Raw genomic sequence first — 27,158 nt, 5'->3', positions numbered from 1 at the left:
CTACCGACTACACAAGATCTAAACCATGCCTAATTTTTTAACTTTAAATGTCAGCTTTCAGATCGGTGTGGATTCATTGAAATCTGGTTCACTTTACTGAATTACCCAGTTAAAATAACAACGTTGTTAAAAAATGCAAGGTACTTGCCTCAACTGTAGGATGTCGAGTTTATGTGCTCTGCCTTCGAGATAAATTATGGACATCTTTAAATACTTGTCTATTATTTCCAGTTTAAATGGCTATTATCTGTAGTCTGCAATATGAGGGAATGAAATGCTGCAGACACACAGGGCACTATGAAGGATCTCGAATAGATATCAACACTGAACATCAGAGACAAAGATAGAGCAAACTTTCTGGTCTGAAACGCCGATCACTGTTTCCCAGCTCTAACGTGTGACTGCCCTCTTCCTAAAACCATTAAATGGTACAAGGTAACTGATTACATTCCAGCCTTTCCTCCCCAGTATGATCACTCACTGGGCTAAAGAATTGCAGATGGAGTTTAATGTTGATAAATGCAAGGTGTTGTACTTTGGTAAAACAAACTAAAAAAACACATATGCAATTAAATGTTGAGCCATTGGTAGTGTTGTAGAACAGATCAACCTAGGGTTTCAGCCACAACTCTTTCAAGTTTGCTTCATATGTAGACAGAGTGGTTATGAAGGTGTTTCACATGATGCCCTTCATTATATAGACGTGGAGTCATAGAGATGTACTGCACGGAAACGGACCCTCTGATACATCCTGTCCATGTCGACCAGGTACTCTAACCTAATCTTGTCAATTTTGCCAACACTTGCCCATATCTCTCTGAACCCTTTCTATTTATATACTCACCCAGATGTATTTTAAATACTTCAATTTGACCAGCCTCTGGCAACTCATTCCATACACATACCACACTCTATGCATAAAAATTGCCACTGCGGTCCCTTTTAAATCGTTCTCCTCTCATCTTAACCTATGCCCTCTAGTTGTGGACTCGCCCACCCTGGGGAAAAGACATTGTCTATTTACCCTATGCATGATTCTCATGATTTATAAACCTCTATATTTCACCTTTCAGCCTCTAATGGTTCAGAGAAAACAGCCCCAGCCTATTCCAGCTCTCCCTACAGCTCAAATCCTGCAGCCCAGCAAACATCCTTGCAAATCTTTTCTGAACACTTCTAAGTTTCACAACATCTTTCCGATAGGAATGAGACCAGAATTGTACACAATATTGCAAAAGTGGCCGAACCAATGTCCTGTACAGCCGCAATATGGGCTTCCACCTCTTGTACTCAATGGTTTTAACAATAAAGGAAAGCATATTAACACCTACTTCACCATCCTATCTACCTGCAACTCTACTTTCAAGGAAATATGAACCTGTACTCCAAGGTCTCTTTATTCAGCAACACTCTCCTGGACTTATCAATAAGTGTATAAGTCCTGCCCTGATTTGTTTTCCAAAATGCAGCACCTCGCATTTACCAATATATCTCCATCTGGCACTCCTCAATCCATTCGCCCATCTGAATAAGATTCCATTTTACTCTGGTAACGTTCTTAACTGTTCACCACGCCTCCAATTTTGGTGTCATCTGTAAATTTACTAGCTATATCTCCTATGTTCACATCCAAATCATTTATATAAATGTCGAATAGCAGTGGACAGTCCTTTGAGTACAGGAGTTGGGACGGTATGTTTAGTTTCCGTAGAACATTCATGAGGCATGTCCTGGAGGACTTAGTGCAGTTCTGGTCGCCCTGTTATATAGAGAATATTATCAAGTTCGGGAGAGTTCAGAAGAGATTTATCAGGATTTTGCTGGGAATGGAGTGTTTCAATTATAAGGACAGGCTCAACAGACTCGGACATTTACTATTGGAGTGTAGGAGGCTGAGAAGTAACATTGTAGAGGTTTATAATATCATGAGAGGTATCAGTAATGTTGAATGGTAGGTGTCTTTTCCCTCGAATGGAGGATTGTTTTAAGATAAGAGGACGAAATTTCTTAAAAGGCATAGCTGGAAACAGACCCTTTGGTCCAACGTGTCCATGCCAACCACATAGCCAAAATTATTCTCCTCCCATTTGCCGGCATTTGGTCAATTTACATCAGAACCATTCCCATTCATCTGTCCATCCAGATGCCTGTTAAATGTTGTAATTGTGCCAGCCTCAATACCTTCCTCTGGCAGCTCATTACACACGGACCATCCTCTACATGAAACTGTTGCCCATTAGAACCTTTTTTTATCTTTCCCATCCCACCTTAAAACTTTGCCATCTAGTTTTTGGTTGCACTATCTTAGGGAAAAGAGCTTGGCTATTCAATCTATCCGTTGAACCCATGATTTTACTAACCTCGAACATCAACCCTCATCCTCTGATTCTCCAGGGAAAACAGGCTCATCCTATTCAGCCTCTCCCTATAACTCAAATCCTCCAACCATGGCAACCTCAGTGCAAACCCTTCTTGAACCCTTTAAAGTTTGACAACATCCTTCCTACAGAGCAGGGAGATCAGAATTACATACACTATTCCAAAAGTGGCCGAACCAATGTCCTGTACAGTCGCAATCCAGTCTCCTAACACGTATATATAATGCATTGACCAGTGACATATCAAATACTTTCTTCACTGTCCTATCTACCTGCAAATCCACTTTTTAGGAAGTAAAAACCTGTACTCTGAGAGCATTTTGTTCAGCAACACTCCCCAGGACTTAACCAGTAAGTGTATAAGTCCTGCCCTGATATGCCTTTCCAATATGCAACATCTCACATTTATCTAAATTAAACTCCTCTGCCACTCCTCGGTCCATTGGCCCATCTGATTAAGATCCCGTCGTAATCTGAAGTAACCTTCTTTGCTGGTCACTATACCTACAATTTTGGTGTCATTTGCAAACTTAGTAACTGTCCGATGTTCATATCGAAATCATTTTTATGAATGACGAAAAGTAGCGGACCCAGCACCGACCCTTGTGGCACTCCACTAGTCACAGGCCTCCAGTCTGCAAAACAACCCTCCACCACCACTGTTTATTTCTACCTTTGAACCAGTACTGTATCCAACTGGGTAATTGTCCCTGTATTCCATGTGATCTAACCTTGCTAACCAGTCTCCATGGGGAGCTATGTCGAATGCCTAACTGAAGTCCATGTAGATCACATCCAGCGTTCTGCCGTCATCAATCACGTCCGCTACTTGTCAACAAAAACAATCAAATTAGTGAGACATGATTATCCACGCACACCCCCCATTTCACTGCCCCGATAAAGCTCTTTTGTCTAGATTGTCGATTTTCCTGTCGTCAGATGCTGTTTGACCTGCTGTGCTTTTCCAGTACAACTCTCATCTAGACTCTGATCTCCAGCATCAGCAGTTGTCAATGTTGCCTATCCCTCATCAGTCTTTGCCTTTCCAAATGCATGTAAATCCTGTAGCTCATGATTCCCTCCAACACCGTGACCACCACTGATGTCAGGCTCCCCAATCTATAGTTCTTGGCTTTTTCTTTCCATTTTTTAAATAACAAAACGTTAATCAAATAAATGACTTCCAGCATCTCACCTGTGGCTATTGATGATGACAACATCTCAGCAAGGGACCCAGCAATCACTTCCTTAGCTTCCTACAAATCTCTTGGGTCCACCTGATCAGAACCTGCGAGGTGATTCGTTTTTTACACAGCATGTGGTTCGTAAAGCGAAGGAACTTCCTGAGGAAGTGATGGATTGCGGATAAAGTTATAGTATTTAAAACGCATTTGGTTAAGTACAAGAATAAGAGAATATTTGGACAAATCTTGGCCAAGCACAGGCAGGTGGGACTAGTTTAGTTTGGATTTATGGTCAGCATGAACTGTATGGGCCGATAGGCCTGTTTGCAAATACCCTGTATAACTCGATGAGTGTATGTGTGTTTGTATGTCCAAGTATGTATCTGTATATTTCTGTTCGTGTTTGTCTATTCCTGTGTGCCTATATATGTCTCTGTTTACCTCTGTGCGCATGTCTATCTCTCTGTGCTTGTACATGTGTTCCTGCTTTAGTGTGTGGATCTCTGTCTCTGCATCTCTGTGCAATGGGAGCTCTTCTTGTTTTTGGCGTGAATCACTGAAACGGGGTCAAAACCACCCTCCCTTCCTCTCCCTTTCCCTCTTTTCTTTAAAGTGATACAAGCCCACACTCTGCTGGTCTGGTTTAGGTCTTTTCAATCCTTTCTCACATGTAAGGTTACTTGTAAGAGTAAAACATTAAAAATTCCAAATAGAGGAAGTGCATTAAGATTAATCACATCGCCTTGGAAAGTGGCTCACTCGGAATTGCGTGTATATAATTGCAATGGAAATATGCTTTCATGTGTACACTTGTATTGGAAATACTACCCAGTGACAAACCATTTCCACATTGCAGAAGGAGCGCAGACATTACTCCACACGAACATGTTCCACTCTGAGGATCTAAGTACAATGACAATCCTCTCCAAACCAAGTGTGTGTGTGTGTGTGTGTGTGTGTGTGTGTGTGTGTGTGTTTGGTGGTGCAATCAAAATTCAGACTGAATCCCTAATCGTTTACACAATTTAGCACCACTATAACAGTGGCGTGGGGGGTGGGGGATCGGGGTGGGGGTGCAACAGAGATTGAGAACAAGAGAAATCTCAGCAACTCTGGAAACATCTTTGGACAAAAATGAAAGTTGACGTTTTGGATCGAGTGATCCATACTCAGAACTCATATCGGGGGATATTACATCACTTTAAACATCACAGAGACTGACAGACCCGCCCCACACAGATGCACACGCGAATAAAGATACATAGAAGCACTCACTATACATTGACAGTAATACAGACCTGGAGAGTGTGACAATATTTCACTCGCTCTGCCTGGTGTGTGTCAGTATTTTTGAGTGGAGTGTGACTGTAGGACAATTTCAATATTTGCAAATACCAAACCTGAAAGAATTGTAAAGTTTGTTGAGGACGGTGTGGAACTCCAACAGGAAAGTTATATGTTGGTGTAGTGTTCAGGTGTATGGCAGATGAGAATCAATGCAGCGCAGTGTGAGGTGATGCTCTTTAGTAGGAAGGATACTGAAAGACAATATAAAATAGGTTGTACCGTTATAAAGGAGGTGCTGGAACAGAGGGCCCAGGGTGTATATGAGAACGGGTTATCGAAGATGTCAGGACAAGTGGGGAAAGCCGTAAATCTCACAGATTAGTTTCAGAATCTGAGTTTTTTACAGGGGGAGGTGTACGAGGGAGTCATTGTGCTCCCTTCCTGGGAGGTGGTGGTGACGATGTGTTGTGAGCCCACCCTCCTGCCCACCGAGACCATGGAGATTCAATTTGTACCAGCTCGACACAAAAGGGAGATGGCATCAGGGCCATGGTTCTAAGTTGTGCTAGTGGGAAACGGAGCTGCCAGTGGGTTTAAAGTGAGAATTGACCTTCACTGAACATTGCTCCTCACACAGTTGCTGGGACGTTTCAGAATCTCCACACGAGGCGTCCCAGTCCTCTCCGGCTCGTAGGTCCTCCCCACATGGCAGGGGGAGGGGGAGGTAAAGGAATGGATATCGGGCACTCCACCACCCGGCCTGACCCTTACTGTCCTATTCCAGGCTATTTCTCCTGGAATGGGAGAAAGGGAGTGAGGGTGGGAGTGGGTCCCCGGCTGTTAGTGCTGGCGTAGTTGGGGGAAGATATGGTGAGGTGTCTGGAGGGAGTCAGTCCACAGTGTCGTATCCATGCAATGTTATTAGTGTGTGTGTGGGGGTGGGGGGTGGGGTGTGGGGGCGGGGCGGATAATGGGGAGAGAGAGAGAGGGAAGGTACTGCAAGTAGCAGTGAGAGTGCTGGAGCATGGAAGCTATTCTGGGTCGCTGCTGCAACAGATATACAGTGAGTGTGAGGGAACAGAGAGAATACAGTGATCCTTAGCCTGACAGAGCCGGGAAGGTTATTGATGCTTGTCCTGTTTTGCTGGACATTTCTTCAGACTGCAGATACGGCACTAGGCTGGTTGGGGAGCTCAGACCATGCTCGGTGTGACCCTTTCTGGGAAGAGACTGGCCCCCCTCTGTACTAGCCCATCCACCAGGACCTCCGTGCCTCTGTCGACAAACCGTGGTGTGATTGAACCTTATGTGCCATGCTCGGTGTAAACTGTACATACCAGCTCCGAAATAAAAAAAAGCTCAACTATGTGCCTACTGGCCTTTTAAAGATGGCACCAGTGCCAGGGATCACATAATATCCAGGGGCATCAGTGCGATGGTGAGTAGCTCCAGCTGTGATGGGTGGGAGAGTAGGGCTGGCATTGAATGAGAGAGCCACCCAATGGGGTGGGGTCGGTAGTTATTGAGGTGAGTTCGATAAGGTAGCACCAGGAATCTGGCTCGAACTTGTGTAGGCAATCCCTCTGTCACACTAATTGAAAATGGCACTGAGATAAATTATTGTTCGATTCAGCCCAATGAGTCGAAGACACTGTTGAGCCCAATGCCAGTTACAACGCTGCAGCTGCTTGACCAATGCTCTACGTCACAGAGGAGGAACTCAACGTCACCTTCCCCTTGGGAAATATCGCAGGGCAGGAGACTGAGGTATCTGTGGGGAAGCATTTTGGGACACATAATCATAATTCTATTAATTTTAAAATAGAGATGGAAAAGGATGAACTGGGTCTAAACGATAATGTTTTAATTTGGAGGAAGGCCAATTTTGATGATATCAGCAAGAACTTCCAAACTGGATTGGAACAGATATTCGCATTTATGGGGCCAGCTGAGAAGAGGGAAGCGTTCAAAAATGAGATGTCATAATCACAGAGACAATCTTTCCCTGTTAGGGTGAAGGGTAAGGCTGGTAGGTGTAACGAATGCTGGAGGACTGGAGAAATTGAGTGTCTGGTCACGGAAAGGGGGAAGCATATGTCAGGTGGAGCAATCAGGAGTAAAGGTTTTTTTTCAGTACTCATTCATAGGATGAGGGTATCACTGGTTGAGCCTGCATTCATTACCCATCACCAATTGCCCAGAGGGCAGTTACGAGTCACACACATTGTTGTCGGTCTGGAGTCACATGTAAAACAGGCCTGGAAAGGATGGCAGTTTGCTTCCTTCAAGGCCATCAGCGATCATGATGGGTTTTTCCAAAAATAGAAAATGGATTCATTTACCCAGTTACTCCCACTGCCATCTCTGCTTATCCATATTTTCACAACATGTTATCAGTTAATTAATTGTTTGTTTTTCTGTAACTTACCGTGGTGTTGTTTTTTGGCTCCCGAGTGTATCGAGTGCTGGAAATGTGAAGCTCAGAAACAATGCAATGGTATGTGGCAGGCTGTTTCTCCAAGATGGAAAGGGGGTCCCAGCAGTATTGAGACACGTCTTGGAAACTTGGTCTGTGCCTGACCACTGAAAGCCTGTGTTTGTCCCTCTCACGTGATTGTGCGTTTCATCACATGAGGAAACCCCTCGAGTATTATTGTCAAGGAACAGGTCTCTTACTTGGAGCTGAGGGCCTTCTGACTGACTCCTGTTATGGAAAGGTTAGTGGAGGGGCTGAGGATGGTTTTCTGGAGGTTGTACTGTGAGCTGCCTCAGACATTCAGGGAGACCTGAGGTTTTGCTGATCCAACTCTGGATGGAGCATGGGGAGTGTATTTACAGCATCTGCGTCTGCAACATGAACAACAAATTGAGCAGAGACGGGAAGCTCTGAAACCACAGAGTGTGTGGGGGGAAAGGGATCTGCTAAATCTGCCTGTGTTTTATCGAGGAGACACACATCCTTTCCCTCTCCCCTTGAAATACACCTATGTAAATTCACCCTCTCCTCTCCGCACACAAACACACTTCCCCTCTCTCACATGCACACACAAACTCTCCCCTCTCTCACACGCACACACCCTCTCTCTCCCTCCCAAAGACTCACATGCTCACCCTCACTCTCTCATAAACACTCACACTCTCTCTCCATCCCACAGACACTCCACCTTATTTTCAAACACACACACGCACGTACTCGCAAACACACATACACATCGACACACACACATACACATCTAATCTGTAAGATGAATTTTCATTTGCTGGCTTTTATTTCCAGCTTTTATTTTCTCAAAGAATATACAATTTGTAGACAGTCAGTCAATGTGATATTTCAGGAACTCCTACTTTGGACATAAACCCAGTCTGATTCCAGGTGAAGACACATACAGACCCCAAACAAGACCGTATGCCTAAAATACGTTGTCCTTCTGGAAGGGTCACCTCCTTTACATTGATAATACCTGAAGGTATCTCCAGGCAAGAGTTGAAAGGAACTCTGGGATTTGCATATTCATCAATCAAAACCTGCATCTCCATTCTAACCGAATTAAGATTTAGCATCCATCTTATATGTGTTCAATTCATGTGCATGTGTTGTATAAGCCTTTCATCTTTTCCCAAAAAAGTTTGTGCCTAAGATCTTCTCTCTCTACCAAGAGAGAGAAGGAGCAAGACAATGAAAGCTTGTGTTTTCAAATAAACCCGTCAGACTATAACCTGGTGCAATGGGATTATTGGCCTTACTCAACCCAGTCCAAACTAGCACCTCCATATCATGGTTTTTATTGGTTAGCCAATTTTCTCTCCAAGCAAATAAATTGTCCCAACCCCATGTGCTCTTGTCTTGCATATTAATCTTTCGTCAAGCATGTCATGCATTGCTATCTTGAAGTCCAGATATAATACATTTTTCAGATTCCCCTTATTCAACTTGTTTGTCACACTTCTTAATACGAAAAGGTTAGGAAAATCATTCAAACATGATTTATCCTTAATACAATCATGTCGACTTTGATGGATTGTGGTTTGACTTTCAAAGTCTCATGTTGTCAATTCCTTAATAATAGATTTGAACAATTTGTCTTCAGTCCCAATCGTTTGCTCATAACTTCCCATTCCCGAGTGAAATTGGTTATTCTATGTTCTTCCCTTTCCATAATCTCGACAGTCCGTTTCAATTCCTGTGAAAAAGGCACGAGGCTGTGAAAGATCGGCTCCAATTGCTGTGTAAGAGGCATGGGTGGCTGATTGGACTCATTCTGTTCCTGCTTTACACACACGATGGGCTGACTGTCCTCCTGGTGTTCCTATACTATAGCTTCGATGTCTTGCATGTCCTGCGCCTGTTCCTGACCAAGCCGCTTAAGATATCATTGTCCTCATCCTTTTGCACAATGACAATTTTGCAGACTTATGCAATCTCCCTGCTGTTATGCTACGTTTTGAGTGTTGAATTGAGCAGGCAGGTTGCGTTGTCCACAGTAGGTAGCTCAGTGGTTAGCACTGCTGCCTCCCAGCACCTGTGATCTGGTTCAGTTTCAGTCTCGGGTCACTGTTTGTGTGGATTATGCACATTCCCCCTGTGCCAGCAAGGGATGCCTGTCGGGTACTACAGTTTCCTCCCAAAGTCCCAAGATGTGCAAGTTAGGTGCATTCGTCATGGAAAATGTTAGGTTGCAGAGATTGGGTTGGGAAGGGGGTAAGGGAGTGGGGTTTATATGGTATGGCCTTCAGAGGATCAGCGTGGAGTCGATGAGTCAAATGGTCTGCTTCCACACTATCGGGATTCTATGATGAACACCTTCATTGCAGAAATCAGTTGAGCGAATAATATCTGAGTTAATACCAATACCCTTTCTTAGTGTGGAGATTAAATCTGTGCACATTACTCCAGATGTGATCTCACTAAGACCCTGTACAGCAGCAGCCACACTTTACGAGCTTGTTGTAAGGTTCCCACTCAGGTTAGAGCAGGCTCAGCTGTCACGGGAATACACAATTTTGTTGAAAATGAATAGTGTGCTGACCTTCATTTCAGGATGTTTTGAGTACAGGAGTAAGGGTGTCTTGATGCAGCTGTACAGACCCTTGGTGAGAACCCATCTTGAACATTGTGCAGTATTGTGTGCAGTTTTGGTCTCCTTACCTAATAAGGGACAAACCTGACATTGAGGGAGAGCAGCGAATGATGACCAGACTGATCTCTGGGATGACAGACTTGTTGTGGGAACAGAGTTTGGGCGACTGTGCCTGTATCCCATTAGGTTTAGGAAAATGGGTGAACTATATAAAACTCTGACATGGCGAGATATATTGGAAGCCGGGATGATAATTCCCCTGGGTGAGATGTCCAAAACATGGGCTCACAGTGTTGGGTACAGACAGGCCAAAGTGCGTTGAGATGAGACTAAATGTCTGCACCCAGAGACTGGTGAACTTGGGGAATTATTTCCCTGATCAGGCTGTGAAAGCAAACGTACTGAATATAAATAAGGATTTCAAGACACAGAATGGGAGTGGGGGGTGGGGGGGGGGGAACAGTGCAGGAGTTTGGTTGTGGAGGTATAGAATCAGCAATAATTACAGGCAGTGATCCAATACTGTGACAGCTGTGTTCCTGTGGAATACCGTATTGTAGAAAACGGTGCAATATCAATAATGGGGCCAATGGGAAAAAGAGGCTTCGATGCGAACCCCCAAAATTACCAGTAAAATCAAAACAAAAATAATAGTCAGCCTATCGCAAAAAATAGCACAGGCTACATAAATGTTTAAACTGTGTATTGTAAGGAGTTAGTGCAGTAAACGTCACACTTTAACACGACAGTCATTGACTACAGCACTGTATCTTTCACCAAGATCTTCACCAGAAATCGCGCGAGCCGACTGACCACGTGATGCCGATGCGGCATTCCATTTCTCTCCAAGGTATTTCCCTCCCCGTTTGAAATAAAATTCCTTCTAAATGTAGACCACAAATCCCACATTCAGGCTCAGTTTCAAGGTTTGCAGAGCGGATTACAGCCCTGCTTTATCTGAACACAATGAGGGTTAATTTGGGAAACAGAGGGATCCTGAGGCTGGGATTTCCTGTTCAGCTGGTGCCAGAGACGGACTCCCATAACAGTGAACGGGAGCTCGCTTTATTAAGAAAGGGGCCCAATTCACTAATCGTGTTGCAGCGAAATTGCGTTTAATAAACACACCTTTTTTGGATAACTTCCTGTATATTGAATGGAGGATCAAAATTTATGGACCAAAGCGAATACAGTAGTTCCTATTTTATATCTTCCGATGTATAAACATACTAAAGGATATGAACACTGTGTGGGGAAAACTGAATTGAGGAGATTTTCACCATGAACTAGAATGGAGGATGATCAGTGTGTTGAATGACCTACTCCTTTCCCGATGTTTCTGTGCACTCTGTGGAAAAGCTCTGTAAATCCTGCCACCTGCTCTCAGATGTTAGGAAGGAGGTCTCTGCAGGGTCAATAGGATAGTGTTTCCCGTTCCAATACTGAGGCTGGTGCCGGGTGATCTGTACGGCTTTATCCTTTAAGACCTCGGAGCAGTTTGATACAATAGAGTGTCTTGCTTGGCCGTTTCCGAGACCATTTCAGAGTTTTCCACATATCTGTGTATCTGGAGTCACTTTTAGGCCAGACCAGGAAAGCACCCGAGATTCAATTCCTGAAAGTACATTGAGGAAGGAAATTGGTGTTTACAATCGACATTGGATTCCGAGTCACTATTACTGACACCAGGTTTTACATCTCGATATTTTATTAATTATAACTTCCACCAGCTGCCGGAGCATTAGCCTGGTCTGGATTAGTAATCCAGTGACATTTCCACAACAGAACCATCTCCACATGGAGACCTATCTGAAACCACACTGAGCAGGTTATTTCTTTGTTGCTTGACAGCTCTGTGAAATGGAACTCCCATCAATGTGACTATCATGACTGGACTCAGGGCGTGGTAAATGGTCAGACTGTAGTTATTCCTTTGTTATGGGATTGAACATAACTGAGTAATTTTCCACATTGGCAGGGAGATGTCAGAGTTGGAGCTGGAATGAAGCAGCTTCCCCAGGGACACGGCTTGTTGTGCAGCACAAGTCTTCATTCCTATCGCAGGAATGGGGTCAGGGCCCATTGCCTTTGTCGTGTCTACTGTGTTCAGCTGTTTCTTCATGTCACGTTCAGTGAATCAGATCGATTAAAGACTGGCATCTGTGATTCTGGAGAGGGTGACGTGGATCATCAACTCAACACTTCTGGCTGAGGACGGTGCAGATAATACAACAATGTCTTTTACACTGATTTACAGGGCTGTTCAGTTATTTAGGATGGCGCGATTTATGGAGTCCTCCCCTCCAGTGAGTTGTTTAACAGTCCATCGACATTTCTGTCTGGATGTGGCAGCACTGCAGAACTTCGATCTGATCTGTTAGTCTTGGGATCATTTCGCCCTCTGTATCAGATGTTAGTTCTGCTGTGTCGAATGTAACCAGTCAAGTGCGGTAGCTTAAATGGATTGTCATCAGGTTTAGATACACGTGGTTCCGACCCTATCATGTTCACCCACACACGTCGCTGAACCATAGATCAGCTTGATGTTAATGTTAGGCTGAGGGATTATCCTGGGGAAAATGTAACAGATTGCAGTTGAATACAATTCTGCTGCTGCTGTGATTCTACCGCACCACATGAATGCCCCACTTTGAGCTACAATATGTTCAATTCAATTCTATTGACTGTCGCCCAGTTCACACCAAGACCCATTCACCCATCAGCCATGTACTCATTGTCTTAAACTGGTTTCTGATGTGGTAACACTTCCATTTTCCTAATCTCATTCTGCTGGGGCTCTCTCCCTGGTGTCACGCCTCCAATGTTTTACTTTACTCAAACCCTGTAACATATGCATCTGAATATTTTCCATTCCCCCAATGCCATCTTCTGTGTTTGATGTGAATGTGTTCTCCTCTGTTTCCCTCCCTGACCATGAATAAGATCTCTGCAGCGTCAGTGGTGCCAGCCTTAAGACGTTTCAGATCAAATAATTTGTTCACCTTGCATTATCGGTCACTTCCCAGTGCACGGCGTTCCATGACAGGGCGTTTGAGCAGCTTTAACTGTGGAACTTGTTCAAAAACAGAAATTGCTGACGACACTCAGCAATTCTGGCAGCATCTTGTGGAGTGAAAGCTAAGTTAATCTTTTAGGGCCAGTGACCCTTCTACAAAGCTCCCATTTTCTCTAGCAATTTTTGCGTTTTTGTTACCAGTATCCATAGCTATTTGTTCAATTGACATTTTTTTCAGATCCTAGTCATTTCCCGAGAAACTCAACTGGTCTGGCAACATCTGCAGAGACAGAGAAACAGAGTTAGCGTTTCAAGTCCAGTATGACACTTCTTCAGAACTGAAAAGGATTGGAAAATTAGTTTTATAACCGCTTGACAGATGTGGGGAGTGGGTTGACGGGTAAAAGAGGGTGTGCTAAAAGATAAACATGCTTTTCGTAGTGGTGAACGAGAAGATCACGTGAAGTAGCCTTAAATTAAAATGTGAATGGGGAAAAGGGGTTCTCTCTATTGAGTGAAAGGTAATGAAAATACAATCTCACAAGGTCATAGGGAAGCCAGGAGGGAGAATGCATGGAAACTGGAGAACAGTTATAATGGGGTCAGACTGTGAAGTTGTGAAATTGAACATTAACTCCTAAAGGCTGTAACGTACGAAAGTGTAAAGTGAGTTGTTACTCGAGCTTGGGTTCTGCTTCCTTGGAACATTGCAGCAGCCCAGGGCCGAAATGCTGGCATGAGAGCAAGGTAGGTTTTGAAATGGGAAGCAATGAGAAGGTCAGGGTTTTTTCGACAGACAAAGTGGGAGTTCTCCTCAACGAAATCTCTGTTTGGTTTTGCCAATATAGAGAGACTGCATTGTGAGCAGCAATGATAGGAGACCAGATTGAAAGTTTACAAGTGAAATTCTGCTTCACCTGGAAGGTATGTTTGGGGCCTTGCACAGTGAGGAGGGAAGTGATGAATGGACAAATGTTGCAGCTTCTGCAATTGCATGGGAAGGTGCCATGGGGGAGTGGGGAAACGTTCGGGGTGATGGAATGTGACACAGAGGGAAGGGTCGCTGTGAAATACTGACAGTGGGTGGGAAGGGAAGATGAGTTTGATGGTGCTATCCTGCTGGAGATGGTGGAAATAGCATAAGATGATTATGTGAATGCGGATTCTCGTGCAGGAGGGAGTGTGGACAAGGAGGAATCTATCATTGTTTTGGGATGGAGGGGACGGATTGTGGGCAGCACCGTGGGAAATGTGACAGTGACAGCTGAAGTCCCTGGCCACCAGAGTTAGGGGATTTCTGGTTTGAAGGAAAATGAGGTCACGTTAGACGCAGCTCACAGGAATGTGGCATCATCAAACAGAAATAACAGAGATGGAGAAACTTGGAGAATGGAGTCAGCCTCTGCTGATAATGTGTTCAGCCACATGCAGAAGTTCCTCCTGAAAGATTGAAAAGAACCAGGCATGTAAATTAAGGATTTCTGCCTCACATCTGGTCTGAAGCGGAATGTGAAAATAGACCCAGAGGAAGGTCAGTGAGTATACGTGAGCAGGCATTCAAGCAGATATCCCAAGCCGCTCAGAAATTATTGTTTCTGTTCAAAAGAAGAACTCGATAAGCAGGTTGACAAAAGCTCTCAAGGATACTCTTGATCAGCATTAGTGGATGGCCAGGTTTGTAATGTTTATTTCAGGGACCATAGCTGATGTTAGGCATGAATATCAGCTGTGCTTCCTGATTTACTCCCTAGAAAACACTGCCATTGCTACTCCATCCTCTTCCCTGCTCGTCTCCCCTTCCTGATCCTAGGTCCTTCCTCTCAAATTACAGAGTACATTCTCTCACATTATGGTCCCTACCCACTTCACCTGAAGCTCTTTTATCTAGTCTACCTACTCAGCAGTAGCATCAATCTCCCTTCGTATTGTAGCATAGAGAAAAACAAATCACAGTATGAAGCTTGGGCTGGGTGTTATTTACCTGTCATTTGAATACTGTTTCAAATTTGCAGTGCTTATCTTTAAATGCCTGTTCGTAAAGTTAGTGTCAGATAACGTGTAGGAGGTTGAGGGATGACATTGTAGAAGTTTATAAAATCGTGAGAGGTATGAATAGAGTACAAGCCAAGGTCTTTTCCACGGGATGGGGAAGTTCAACCATAGAAGGCATAGGTTTAAGGTGAAAGAGGGAAGATTTGAAATGGACGAAAGGTCAATGTTTTCACACAGAGCGTGATGTGTGTATATGGAATGAGTTGTCAGAGGAAGAGTGGGAGATGCAAGTACAGCTACAACATTTAAAATTCATTATGACAAACATATGAATGGTAAAAGTTTAGAGGCACATGAACAAAATGAAATCAGATGGGACTAGTTTAGTTTGGAAAACCTGGTCAGCATGGACAAGTTAGAAAAAGGGTCTGTTTGTGCGCTGTATGACTGTATGAATCTAGAAAGCGAGGAAAAGGAGAGAAAAGACATGATGCAGCAAATTGGCAAGAAATACAAAAAACAAGCAGCACATGCTTTTTCGAGCATATAAAAAAAGTTCAAGATGAGTGTGTGACCTTAGGTAGAAATTAAGTCAGGAAAGTACATTGAGTATAATTGGAGGGTGTGACTAAAGAATCGGCAACAGGGAACAGACAGATAATTTACACCCATGTTTTACATCTTTCCTCACAGGGGAAGGCACAGTAAGTATTATAATGATGTAAACAAAATGGTAATAGGAGCGAAGTTATTGAACAGTCTCTCACAAAAGGAACAAGGATTTTTCTAACAGATAAGAGCAAGAGTAGACAGGCCAGCAGTAATTCACAGCTGGTTTTAAAAGAAGTGGTGACAGGCTTAGAGTCATTGTACCCTCTCTATCAGATGTTAGTTCTGCTGTTTGTTAATGAAAGAAGTAAGTGCGGTAGCTTGGATGGGTTGCCATCAGGTTTGTGTACACGTGGTTCTGACCGTGGCATGTTCACCCACACTCATCACTGAACCATAGATCGGCTTCATGTTAATGGAAGACTCAGAGATTATATTGTGGTTGAATATAATTCTACTGCTGCTGCTTCTGCTATTAAAGCTGCTATGATTTGCAGCATCACATGAATGCCCAGATGGAGCTGCAATATCTGCAATACAATTCTGCTGTCTGTCCTCAATTCGCACGGGGACCCGGTCACCTTTCTCCCCTGTACGCAGTCGTGATGTGGGAACGCTTCCTTTTTTTAAAAAAAATTCTCATCCTGTTTGGGTATCTTCATGATGCCATGCTTCCAATTTGTCGCATTCCTCAAAAGCATTTAACGTTTTCACCTGAATATTTTCCCCTCCGGTAATGCCATCTTCTGTTTAAAGCAAATGTGTTTCCCTCTGTTTCTTTCCATGACCATGATTAAGAGCTCTGTCGTGTCGGTGATGACAGCCTTATGTAGTTTCAGAAGAAATGAATTTGTATACCTTGCGTTATCGTTCACTTCCCGGTGTATGGCGCTTCATGTTGGTCAGGGGTGTGAGCAGCTTTGACACACATGTTTTATACCTTGCGTTATCGTTCACTTCCCGGTGTATGGCGCTTCATGTTGGACAGGGCGTATGAGCAGCTTTGACACACATGTTTGAAACTTGTTCAAAAACAGAAATTGCTGAAGACACTGACGAGTCTGACAGCATCTGTGGAGTGAAAGCAGAGTTAATCCTTCGGGTTCGGTGACTGTTCCTCAAAGCACCCAGTAAGTCCAACAATTTTTGTTTTTGTTTCAGATTTCCTGTATCCAATGATCTTTACTATATTGAAAATGTATTCTGTAACTTTTCATTTTTGAAGGAAATCAGTGGGTCAGAGAAACAATGTTAATCTTTCAAGTCCAGTGTAAATATTCTTCAGATGTGTAAAGGATTGGAAAATGAGCATTTTAGTTTCTTGGCAGAGGTGGGAACGATTATTTGGAGGCCCAGTGTGAAAGACAAATGGGCGTAAAATTGTGGTGAAAGAGACACAGATATATAATGGGTGTAAATTAATGTGTAAATATTAGAAATTAATTTTCTCTGTTGAATGCAACATAAACAAGACACGGACTTAGGGAGCCCAGGAGGGAGAGTGGACAGAAAATAGCGAACAGCCATAATGGGTTCAGGCTGTGAATTTATGCAATTGAATATTAACTCCTACAGACTGTAACGTACCAAAGTGTGAAGTAAGGTGTTACTCATGCTTGGGTTGTGCTCCATTGGAATATTGCAGCAGCCTGCATTTTCATAGAATCCCTACAGTGTGGAAACGGGTCCTTCAGCCCAACAGGTTTATAAAGAACATCCAAAGAGTATGCGAACCAATCCCATTCTCAACCCTAATACTATATATAGACCATTGACTATTGCACCTAACATCAGCATCCCTGAACACAATCGGCAATTCAGCATGCCCAGTTCACCTAACCTGCACAACTTTGAACTGTGACAGGAAACTAGAACACCCAGAGGAAATCAAACCCAGTTCCCTGATGCTGTGAGGCAGCAGTGCAAACCACTGAGACACCGTGCCATCCAGGACCGAAATATTATAAGGCCACAACTCTATACGGGCAGACATGAAGCCATTCGGACCATCAAGTCTGCTCCGCCATTCGATCATGACTGACAGATTTTCAGCCCCATTTTCCTGCTTCCTCTCAGTAACCTTTGATCCCCTTGTCAATCAAAACTTATCTGAGTCTGTCTTAAATATACTAAATAGAACATAGAACAGTACAGCACAGAACAGGCCTTTCAGGCCACGATGTTGTCCTAAGGTTTAATCCTAATGTAAAATGTAGTAATTTAACCTACGCACTCCTCAATTAACTGCGATCCATGTGCATGTCCAGCAGTCGCTTAAATGTCCCCAATGACTCTGCTTCCACAAACAGAGCTGGCAATGCATTCCATGCATTCACAACTCTCTGCGTAAAGATTCAAAGTTTGTGCGAAGATTTGTAGCTCGGGTGCTCGTTGTTGTGATTCTGTTCGCCGAGCTGGAAGTTTTTGTTGCAAACCTGGCTAGGCGACATCATCAGTGCTTGGGAGCCTCCTGCGAAGCGCTTCTTTGATGTGTCCTCCGGTGTTTATAGTTAACCACTATAAACACCGGATGAAACATCAAAGAAGCGCTTCGCAGGAGGTTCTCTGCGTAAAGAACCTACCTCTGACGTCTCCCTTTTACCTTCCTCCTAATATCTTCAAACTATGTAGTAGTCAATCCTACCGTGGGGAAACGTCTTTGTGTATTGACTCTATCTATTCCGTTCATTATTTTGTACACCTGGATCAGATCTCCCTCTCTCCTTCTTGTCTCCAGAAAGAAAGGTCCAAGCTTGTTCAACCTTTCTCCAGTCCAGGCAGCATCCTTGTAAACCTTCTTTGCACCCTCTCCAAAGCCTCTGTATCTTTCCTATAGTAGGGTGTCCACAACTGGACACAATATTCCAAGTGTGGTCTCACCAGGGACTTGTAGAGCTGCAGCAAAACTTCGCGGCTCTTAAACTCAATCCCCCTGTTAATGAAAACCAAAAAACCATATGCTTTCTTGACACCCTATCCACTTGGGTGGCAACTTTGAGGGATCTATGAACTTGCGCACCCAGATCCCTCTGTTCCTCCACACTGCCAAGAATCTTGAATTTCATGCTATATTCAGGATTCGAATTTGACCTTCCAAAATGCATCACTTCGCATTTACCCAGGTTGAACTCCATCTGCCATTTCTCAGCCCATCTCTGCATTCTGTCTATGTCGCGCTGCAGCCTACACAAGCCCTCTATTCTATCGACGACACCTCCAACCTTTGTGTCATCAACAAATTTACTAACCCACCGCATAACCTCCTCATCCAAGTCATTTATAAAAACTACAAAAATCAGAGGCCCAAGGACTTAGCCCTGTGGGATCCCTCTCAACACTGTCCTCCAAGAATACTTTCCATCTACAACCACTGCCTTCTGCCAGCCAGCCAATTCTGAATCCAGATAGCGAAATCTCCCTGTATCCCATACTTCCTGACTTTATGAATGAGCCTTACATGGGGAACCCTATCAAATGCCTTGCTGACGTTCACATGCACCACATCCACTGCTCGACCGCTGTCGACCTGTCTTGACACCTCCTCAAAGAAATCAATAAGATTTGTGAGGCATGGCCTGCCCCTCAGAAAACCATGCTGACTGCTTTAATCACACAATGCTTTGCCAAATAGTCATAAATCCTATCCCTCAGACTTTTTTACAAACTTTGCTGACCACAGACGTAAGACTGACTGGTCTGCAATTGCCAAGGATTTCCCTATTACCCTTCTTGAAATAAGGAACAACATTCGCCTCCTTCTAATCCTCTGGTACGACTCCTGTGGAGAGTGAGGAGGCAAATATCCTCAAAAGCAGCTTAGAAAACGCCTTTCTCTCTTCCCGGAGCAGATTAGGATAAATGTGGCCCTGGGGACGTATCCATCATAATGTTTTCCAAAATTTCTAGCACATCAACTTCATCAATCTTGACCTTTGTGAGTTTTCTTTTATAACAAGTTCCCTTTGCTTGGTGAAAACCGAAGCAAAAAAACTCATTTAAGGCTTCCCCGATCTGCTCAGACTCCACGAATACGTTCCCTTCGCTATCCCTGATTGGCCTTACCTACTCCCTGATTAATCTCTTATTCCTCAAGTATGAGAAAAATGCCTTTGGATTCTCCCTAATCCTTCTTGCCAAGCCGTTTTCGTGCCCCATCATGGCTCGCCTTAGTCCATTTCTGAGTTCCTTTCTAGCAAGCCTGTAATCTTCTAAAGCAGTGCTCGATCCTTGCTTCCCCCATCTTACGTAAGCTGCTTGCTTTCTTTTGTCGAGATGTTCCTCTGTTCTCATCATCCAAGGTTCCTTAACCTTACCCCTTCCTACCTGTCTCAGAGGAACGCAGTTGTGTATCACTTGCAACAACTACTCCTTAAACAGTCTTCACATGTCTGCTGTGCCCTTTCTGTGGAACAATTGCTCCCATTCCGTATTTCTCAACTCCTGCCTAATAGTATCATAATTTCCTTTTCCCTAGTTAAATATCTTCCCTCGGAAACTGCTCGTTTCACTCTCGCAGACTATGCTACATGTGAGGCATTTATGATCATTTTCACCAAAGTGCTCTCACACCCTGAGTTCTGACACCTGTCCTGGCTCATTGCTGAGCACCAAATCCAAAATGGCCTCTCCCCTCGCCAGTTTCTCTACATACTGAGCAAGGAAACCCTCTTGAAAACACCTGACAAAAACAGTTTTATCCACACCATCTGCACCTTAGAAGATTCCAGTTGAAATCACCTATAACAATAATTCTGCTTCTTTTGCACTTTTCCAGACTCTGCCGCCTATGAGATCTTCAGTCTCTCTCTACTGTTATTAGGTGGTCTGTAGAAAATCCCCAAATGTGGTGACTGTTCCCTTGCTGTTCCTAACTTCCACTCGCACTGACTCAGTAGACAAATCTTCCTCAACAACCTTCATTTCTGTAGCTGTGAAACACTCTCTAATAAGCAATGCTTCACCGTCTCCTCATTTTCCACCCACCCTGTTCTGTTTTAGATTAGATTACTTACAGTGTGGATACAGGCCCTTCGGTCCAACAAGTCCACACCAACCTTCCATAGAGCAACCCACCCCTGCATTTACCCCTTCATCTAACACGACATGTTCACCTAATCTGCACATTTTTGGATTATGGGAGGAAAAAGGAGCGCCCAACAGGAAACCCATGGGGAAAATGGCAAAATCCACACAGACAGTTCCCTGAGGTGGGAAATGACCCCGGTTGTCTGGCGCTGAAAGGCATCAGTGCTAACCACTGTGCCACCGGGCTGCCCCTAAAGATTCTTAAACGTTCTAAACACTGGAACATCAAGCAATCATCCCTGTCCCTGTGAAACATACGTCTCCGTTATGGCCACGACATCATAGCCCCAAGTACTGATCCATGCTCTAAGTTCATCACTCTTATTTCAGACATTCTTTGCATTAAAGCAGACGCGCTTTGCCTGATGCCTTTGTTTCATCGCGTGAGAAACCTTCCTGATAGGTTCAATATACCCTGCCACTGTCCCGTCTGCAACTGACGCCCTCTCAGACATGTGGTCTGATTCTTACCCCTCCCTGCCACCTAGTTTTAACCCGCCAGAATCACACAAGCAAATCTCCCAAACAGGACATGTGGGGCCCTCCAGTTTAGGTGCAACCCGTCCTTCATGTACAGGTCCCACCTTACCCAGAAGATATCCCGATGGTCTAGGTGTCTGAAGCTCTCTTTCCTGCACCAGCCTCGCAACTACGTGTAAAGCTGCATTCACTAACTGTTCCTCATCTCACTAGCTCGTGGCACTGGTAGCAAACCTGAGATCACTACTCTACTCGTCCTGCTCTTCAGCTTCCAAACTAACTCTCTGTAGTCACTTTTCAGATCCTCAGTCCCTTTCCTGGCTATATCGTTGGTGCCAAATGATCTGGTTTCCACAGCCTTCTGTGGTAAGGAATTCCACAATTTCACCACTCTCTGGCTCAAGACGTTTCATCTTATCTCCGTTCTAATGGGTTTTCCCTTTGCTCTAAGCCTGCGTCCTCCTGCCAGTGCAAACGTCCTCCCAATTTTGTCTGTGTCCAGGTCATTCAGTATTCTATAAGTTTCAATTGGATCCCCCCACATCCTTCTATTCTCCATCGAGTATAAACCCAGAGTCCTCCAACGTTCCAAATGCGTTAAGTTTTTCATTTCTGCTGAACCTTCTGTTGACACACACCAAGGCTAATACATCCTTCCTGAGGTATGAGGCACAAAATACAGGAAATATGGTCTGACCAGAGCCTTAGAAAGCCTCAGAATCCCGACCATTATATCCTACTGCTCTCAAGATGAATGACAACATTGTATCTGCCTTCTTAACTGACTCAACTGGCAAGTTTATCTTAGGCGAATCCTGCGCTTGGAATCCAAGTCCCTTTGTTACTCAGATTTCTGATTTTTGTCCCATTTAGTAAATAGTCCATGCCTGTATTCTTCATACCAAAGTGCATGACCACACATTTTCTCACATTGTATTCCATCTGCTACTCCTTTTCCCACTCTCCTAAACTGTCGAAATCTTTCTGCAGGTTCCCTGCCTCCTCAATACTACATACCCCTCCACCTATATTTGCATCATCTGCAAACGTAACCAGAATGCCTTCTGCCCCGCCACTCAGAGCATTAACCTATAAAGTGAAATGTTGTGGTCCGAACATTGGCTCTTGTGGAACACTGGTAGTCACCGGCTGCCGTCCTGAGAGAGTCAATTTTATCCACACTCTGCATCCTGCCAGATAGCCAACCTTTTATCCACGCTAGTACCGGGCCTCTGACACCATGTGTCCTTATCTTACTCTGCAGCCTCCTGTGCGGTACCATATCAGAGGCCTTCTGGAAGTTCAGATAGGTAACGGTCTCTGGTCCAACCCGGCATTAACTCCTCAAAGAATTCTCATAATCATGAGAGCAATGTAGGTTATTGAAATGGGGAGCAATCAGAAGTCCAGGGTCATTTCTACAGACAGAGTGGAGATGTTCCTCAAAACCAAGCCCAGATTGGTTCACTAGTGTAAAGGAGATTGCATTGTCAGCAGCAATGACAGGAGCCTGGATGGAAAGTGGACAAGTGAAATGCTGGTTTACCTGGAAGGTGTTTAGGGCCGTGGACAGTGAGGAGTGAAGAGGTGAATGGGCAAATGTTGCAGCTTCTGCATTTACATGGGAAGGTGCCATAGGGGTGTGGGGAAGTGTTCAGGATGATGGAGAGTGTCACAGAGGGAATAGTCCCTGTGAAATACTGACAGTAGACGTGAGGGGAAGATGTGTTTGATGGTGCTGTCCTGCTGGAGGTGGTGGAAGTGGGGGAGGATGATTCTGTGAATGCAGATTCTAGTGCAGTAGGAAGTAAGGGCAAGGGAAGATCCATCATTGTTCTGGGATGGAGGGGTGGAGTGAGGGCAGAAGTGAGGGAGACGGGACAGTCACAGCTGAAGGGTCAGTCCATCAAAGTGAGAGGATTTCTCGTTTGAGAGAAAAGTATGACATGTAGGAAGCTTCCCAATGGAATGTGGCATCATTGAACGGAAATTACAGAGCCAGGGAAACTGGGAGAATGGAGTCACCCTCAGCTGATCATGTGTTCAACCACATATGTAGGTTCCCCCTTTATGATTGAAAAGAGCCAGGCATTTCAAATGCAGATTTATGTCATATATCTGGTCAAATATCGAGTGTGAAAATAGACACAGATGAAGGTCAGCAGATGTGTGTGTATGGGGTAGGGGGAACATTTAAGCAGGTACTGCGTAATAACTCTCAGTAATGATTGATTATGGTCAAAACGAAGATGTCATGAAGATGTGAAGATGACCCCCCCCCCCTCCCCCCGCCAATGATGCACAAAGTCTGTGAAGGATACTAATCAATCACAAACTAAAGAATTCAGATTGGCGAGCACTAGCGTCGGCCACATTTGGGAAGTTAGCATAAAACAAAATACAAAGAAAAACATTTCAAAACTGGCAAGAAATATGAAAAGAAACTAACCGCAAGAGTTTTTCCATATCGATAAAAAACGTTCACAATGTGTGTGTGACCGTTGGAAGGAAGGCAGGAAAGAATATGTGGGTCACCGGGAGGATGTGACTGGGTAACTGGTTTCATGGAACAGGCAGAGAATTTAAAACATAATTTTACATCGTTCCTCACAGGGGAAGGCACAAAGAGTTTCAATATTATAAACAAAATTGTAGTCAGGTGAAAGTTTTGCACTGTTTCTAACAAAACGAATAAGGCTTTTCTCAAACAGAAAAGACCAAGGGTAAACAACTCATTAGCAATTCATAGCTTGCTTTAATAGAAGTAGTTACAGAGTGACTGGTGGCACTGTGTGAAATATTCCACAACTCTCGGGATTAAAGGAGTGCTCCAGTGAAACTGGCGAAACTCCAATGTGGCGCCTGTCTTCAAGAAGAGAGTGAGTCTTCAAGTGTTTAGGTGCTCACTTTGTCTGAATAGTGGAGCATATTTGAGAGGCTTAATGGCCTCATGATGCACTTTCATCCTGAGTGATGTTAAAAAAAGTGAAACTCTGCTCCTTCCTCTGATGCGTTACATACTGGGGGATGAACATTTTTCTAAAGTTGAATTATTTTGAAAATTATCTGGAACATTGTTCAAACGACATCATCCAGAGAATTCTAGAAATTGCACTCTTAAGGACATTTTATAACCATGTGGGGGGTATTGCGTACGAGAGAGAGAGAGAGTAGAGAGAGAGAGAGCTGCATTGCAGTGGTGAGAGTGATGGACCCATATTCTGGGGAAGGCGCTAACACATATACAGTGAGTGTGAGAGAGTAGAGAGAATACGGTGACCCTTATCCTGACAGAGCGGGGAAGGTTATTGATGCTTTTCCTGTATTTCTAGACTTTTCGTTGGACCGCAGATACTGCACTGAGCTGGGTGGGGAGCTCATCCATGCTCGGTGGGTCTGGTGGTGCGGCTCCCTCTGGGAAGAGAATGGTCTTCCTCTGTACTAGCCCATTCACCGGCCCTCCGTGCCCCTGACGACAAACCGTGGTGTAATTGCCCCTTATCTGGCATGCTCGGGTAAACTCTGCAGGGCAGCTCCAAACTGAAAAACCTCAACCGTATGCCAATTGGCCTTTTAATGATGGCAGCAGTACCAGGGATCACTGACTATCCAGGGGCAACCGGGAGATGGTGTGTACATCCAGCCATGATGGGTAGGAGATTCGGGCTGGTATTGAATGAGAGGGACACCATGTAGTGGGGTGGATTGTTAATGAGCTGAAAATGTGTTGCTGGAAAAGCGCAGCAGGTCAGGCAGCATCCAGGGAACAGGAGAATCGACGTTTCGGGCATAAGCCCTTCTTCAGGAACTTATTGTTAATGAGGTGAGTTCGATAAGATAACACCAGGAAACTAGCTCTGCGTCGTGCAGACATTCCTTCTGTCACATTCAATGAAAATGGCACGGAGACAAATTATTGTTCGATTCAGCCCAATGAGTCGAAGACTCTGTTGATCCTACTCCCAGTTACAACACTGCAGGACAAATACTTTTCCAAAACTATCCATCATCTTAACTTACACCAATATCGTGCTCACCCCATCATTCCTGGAAACAGTGACCTATATTGCAAGATGCTATCGAAATGTTTTCATTTCACATTTTTTAAACGTACCATCAGATCCTTCTCTGAAATTCTCTCTCAATCTCCCCCTCTCTTTTAACCAAGCTCCTCCCATTTGTTGGTGTTTAAACTGATTTCCCCACCATCTCTCTCTGGTAGTGAGTTTCTCACCCACAGCACTTCTGAGTCATGCCACAATGGAGATATGGAGCTGTAAATGGAGGGGAGATGCACATCCTGTCACTTCCAGCATGAGCTGCGAGTTTCCCCGCACTCGGCAGTAATCTAGCACTGTTTTACTCAGCAATGCAGCATTGGTGTGCACAGCTGTGTATGCTGGGAAGGTAACTGCTCCAGATTAATAGATAAATTCATTGATATTCACTGCACAGCTCCCCATGCTGCACAGATATCCATTCCGTGTGTATAGAACAATGCCTTTGTGTATTCTGCACAGCACCCTGTGCTGAACAGATCATTTATCCAAGTTTATAGATCAGTGCACTGTTGGACACATAAGTAGTGAACTGGTGAGCTCTAAACAGTGTTCGATCCTGGACGGATTGCTGAGCAGTACACGAGCCTGGTCTACGCAGTGCTTCATGCTGAGCAGGTATCTCATCTGGGTTTATACGTGTCCGGGCTGGATCTGAGAGGTGGATTGAGTATCCGATATAATTCCTGGCATGATTATCACTCCTCCAGCTCGGGCCATTCCGCGGTGAGGTGCGGTGCTCTGTTTGAGATAGAATTTACTTAGTCGAAAATATTCGACGTTAAGCAAAATACAATTTATTTGAACACTGTCGATTAAAGACAACAAAAGGAAGACGAACTTGCAATAACTTAATTCTGTTGGAAAACTTAGCAGAATAATATTTTATTTAACTACTATACAGTAACTGCTCCAATATGGTATTATCCGATAAGCAAACAAATGCCAAAAAAACAAATGCAGGAAACAGATTTTCTGACATGGAGTTCGCCAATCCAGGAGGAAACAACATCAAAAGACAGTTCCGAGAGAAATCACAGAGACAATGTGTAGCACCCGGGAGAGTTTTACTGCCTTCCAACTCTGCTGAGACTCCAGCAATAACTGGCGAAAGGTAAAACTAAGAATCCTGGTTCTGTAAGAGTTTGACCATCACTCCACAGGACCAGGCCACGGCTGAAAGAACACAAGGAATGGACTGTAGCTATGGCTCTGTAGGTGTATCTCAAAAATGCCTAAACCCACCTAAGCCGTTAAATGCTGGACAGACAAAAGTCAAAGTTAAACATAAATATTGAAAACGAAAAGATGCTGCAGGCCAGGTGATCACACACAGACGGCGTAGGGAGCCCAGCAATTCCTATATTGCTAAAACACAGCAGAATCATCGAGCTTGTGCAGAGAAAGAATTATCTCTTTCCCTCACCTCGATGTTTACAACTGGAGATGTGCCATTAGACCAATAATCAGCGATATCAAAATTCCACCCACACCAAGTATTATTGTGATACATCAGAGTTGCCGTGAAATGGGTTAACTGGAGCTGTTTGTTCAGTGACTGTGATTAATATTAGTCTTCCTGGACCTAAATTGGTCACTGGAGGATTTCCCTCTTCCATAATTAGGGGCTTCTTTCAACTTGTTATGCCATAGTCTTCGGGGCAGAGTCAACCTCAACAAGATTGGGATCAGCAGCTACAGAGAAAGAGAGAAAGATCAGAATCTGAGAACATTAGAATGGTCCAACAATGGATTTGAATTTAAGAACAATAGGCTGGGATGTTCCAATAATGAATCAGAATCTGAGAACATTAGACTGGAATCTTCCAGAAATGGTTCAGAATCTGAGAACATTAGACTGGAATGTTTCAACAATGGACAGGAGTTTATCCTCGGGTCTTTACTTGCTTTCTCAGGATTGGCCACGGTTACAGTTTCGAATACTAGCCATACTGATGATTACGCAAGCTGGGTACTATCCCAACCTCGCT

The sequence above is a fragment of the Chiloscyllium plagiosum genome, chromosome 8 (genome assembly GCF_004010195.1).
Source record: "Chiloscyllium plagiosum isolate BGI_BamShark_2017 chromosome 8, ASM401019v2, whole genome shotgun sequence".
NCBI classification, from domain to species: domain Eukaryota; kingdom Metazoa; phylum Chordata; class Chondrichthyes; order Orectolobiformes; family Hemiscylliidae; genus Chiloscyllium; species Chiloscyllium plagiosum.
Note: the sequence above shows the minus strand (reverse complement) of the source record.